Source organism: Giraffa tippelskirchi, chromosome 12, assembly GCF_054371585.1.
Source record: "Giraffa tippelskirchi isolate mGirTip1 chromosome 12, T2T-mGirTip1v1.2.pri, whole genome shotgun sequence".
Taxonomy (NCBI): domain Eukaryota; kingdom Metazoa; phylum Chordata; class Mammalia; order Artiodactyla; family Giraffidae; genus Giraffa; species Giraffa tippelskirchi.
The window spans coordinates 130,047,078-130,050,321 of NC_137286.1; the positions used below are offsets into that span (position 1 = coordinate 130,047,078).

General features: G+C 41.5%; 1 non-coding gene across 1 annotated transcript; it reads left to right on the top strand.

Annotated features, from left to right (window-relative positions):
- The first annotated feature begins 902 nt into the window (after positions 1-902).
- LOC145530642 (U6 spliceosomal RNA) lies at positions 903-1,007 on the top strand. Its single transcript, XR_014071958.1, has one exon. It is a non-coding gene; the product is annotated as a U6 spliceosomal RNA (small nuclear RNA).
- Positions 1,008-3,244: the final 2,237 nt, after the last annotated feature.

Genomic DNA, 3,244 nt, shown 5'->3' on the forward strand with positions numbered 1-3,244 from the left:
TTCAGTACCTCCTCTATATTTTGGCCTCAGTTCAAACAACAGGGAGGAAACACAGCCCCACCCATCAGAACAAGAACCCGTTTCCCCTTCAGTCTCTCCCATCAGGAAGCGTCCATAAGCCTCTCACCCTTCTCCATCAGAGGGCAGGCAGAATGAAAACCACAATCATAGAAAACTAACCAAACTGATCACATGGACCGCAGCCTTGTCTAATTCAATGAAACTATGAGCCATTCTGTGTAGGGCCACCCAAGACAGACAGGTCATGGTGGAGAGTTCTGACAAAATGTGATCCACTGGAGAAGGGAATGGCAAACCACTTCAGTAGTCCTGCCGTGAGAACCACATGAACAGCATGAAAAGGCAAAAAGATAGGACACTGAAAGATGAACTCCCCAGATCAGTAGGTGCCCAATATGCTACTGGAGATCAGTGGAGAAATAACTCCAGAAAGAATGAAGAGATAGAGCCAAAGCAAAAACAACACACAGTTGTGGATGTGACTGGTGGTAGAAGCAAAGTCCGATGCTGTAAAGAGTAATACTGCATAGGAACCTGGAATGTTAGGTTCACTCATTTCAGTTCAGTTCCAACACCACAGTCCAAAAGCATGAATTCTTCAGCACTCAGTTTTCTTAATAGTCCAACTCTCACATCGAGCAAGCGGTGGCTGCACGGCACTGGAGAAGCATGCGGCCGAGAGGAGATACCCCACGTCCAAGGTCAGAGAAACCCCACTAAGACAGTAGGCACTGAGAGAGGGCATCAGAGGGCAGACAGACAGAAACCACATCAGAGAAAACTAACCAATGTAATCACATGGACCACAGATTTGTCTAACTCAATGAAACTATGAGCCATGCCGTGTAGGTGCACCCAAGACAGACAGGTCATAGTGAAGAGTTCTGACTCAGCAGCACATATACAAAAATTGGAGTGCTACAGAGAAGATTAACATGGCCCTTGACAAGGATGATACACAAATTTGTGAAACATCAGGTCCATGAATTAAGGCAAATTGAAAGTGGTCAAACAGGAGATGGCAAGAGTGAACATCAACATTTTAGTAATCAGCTAACTAAAATAAACTGGAGTGGGTGAACTTAACTCAGATGACCATTGTATCTATTACTGTGGGCAAGAATTCCTTGGAAGAAATGGAGTAACCATCACAATCAACGAAAGAGTCTGAAATGCAGTACTTGGTTGCAATCTCAAAAATGAAAGAATGATCTCTGTTGGTTTCCAAGGCAAACCACCCAATATCACAGTAATCCACGTCTATGCCTCGACCAATAATGCTGAAGAAGGTGAAGTTGGACAGTTCTAGGAAGACCTACAAGACCTCCTAGAACTAACACCCCTCAAAAAATGTCGTTTTCATTATAGGTGACTGGAATGCAAAAGTAAGAAATCAAGAGATACCTAGACTAACAGGCAAATTTGGCTTTGGAGTACAAAATGAAGCAGGTCAGGGGCTAACAGAGTTTTGCCAAGAGAACGCACCAGTCATAGCAAACACCCTCTTTCAACAATACAAGAGAAGACTCTACACATGGGCATCACCAGATGGTCAACACCAAAATCAGATTGATTATATTCTTTGCAGACAAACATAGAGAAGCTCTATAAAGTCAGCAAAAACAAGACCGGGAGCTGATTGGGGCTCAGATCATGAACTTCTTATTGCCAAATTCAGACTGAAATTGAAGAAAGTAGGGAAAACCACTAGACCATTCAGGTATGACCTAAATCAGATCCCTTAGATTATACAAAAGTGACAAATAGATTCAAGGGATGGATCTGATAAACAGAGTGCCTGAAGAACTATTGACAGAAGTTCGTGACATTGTATAGGAGGCGGGGATCAAGACCATCCCCAAGAAATAGAAATGCAAAGAGGCAAAATGGTTGTCTGAAGAGGCCTTACAAAGAGTGATGAAAAAAAGCAAAGTAAAAGGCAAAGGAGAAAAGTAAAGTTTTACCCATTTGAATACAGAGTTCCAAAGAATAGCTAGGAGAGATGAGAAAGCCTTCTTCAGTGATCAAAGCAAAGAAATAAAAGAAAATAATAGAATGGAAAAGACTAGAGGTCTCTTCAAGAAAATTAGAGATACCAAGGGATTATTTCATGTGAAGATAGGCACAATAAAGGGCAGAAATGGTATGGACCTAATAGAAGCAGAAGATATTAAGAAGAGGTGGCAAGAATACACAGAAGAGCTATAGAAAGAAGATCATCATGAACCAGATAACCACGATGGTGTGCTCACTCACCTAGAAACAGACATCCTGGAATGTGAAGCCAAGTGGGCCTTAGGAAGCATCACTACAAACAAAGCTAGTGGAGGTGATGGAATTCCAGTTGAACTATTTCAAATCCTAAAAAATGATGCTGTGGAAGTGCTGCACTCAATATGCCAGCAAATCTGGAAAACTCAGCAGTGCCACAGGACTAGAAAAGGTCAGTTTTCATTCCAATCCCAAAGAAAGGCAATGCCAAAGAATGCTCAAACTACCACACAGTTGCAGTCATCTCATATGCTAGTAAAGTAATGTTCACAATTCTCTAAGCCAGGCTTCAATAGTATGTGAACCGTGAATTTCCAGATGTTCAAGCTGGATTTAGAAAAGGCAGAGGAAACAGAGATCTAATTGCCAACATCTGCTGGATCATGGAAAAAGCAAGAGAGTTCCAGAAAAAAACATCTATTTCTGCTTTATTGACTATGCCAAAGCCTTTGACTGTGTGGATCACAACGAAGTGTGGAAAATTCTTCAGGATATGGCAATATCAGACCACCTGACCTGCCTCCTGAGAAATCTGCATGCAGGTCAAGAAGCAACAGTTGATACTGGACATGAAACAGCAGACTGGTTCCAAATAGGAAGAGGAGTATGTCAAGGCTGTATATTATCACTCTTCTTATTTAACTAATATGCAGAGTGAATCATGAGAAATGCCAGGCTGGATGAAGCACAAGCTGGAATCAAGATTGTTGCACATAAAGAAACTCAGATATGTAGATGACACCAAACTTAAGGTAGAAAGCAAAGAATAACTAAAGAACCTCTTGATGAAAATGAAAAGGAGAGTAAAAACGTTGGCTTAAAACTCAGCATTCAAAAAACTAATATCATGGCATCTGGGCCCATCATTTCATGGCAAATAGATGGGGAATCAATGGAAACAGTGCGATACTTTATATTTTGGCTCCAAATTCACTGCAGATGGTGACTGTAA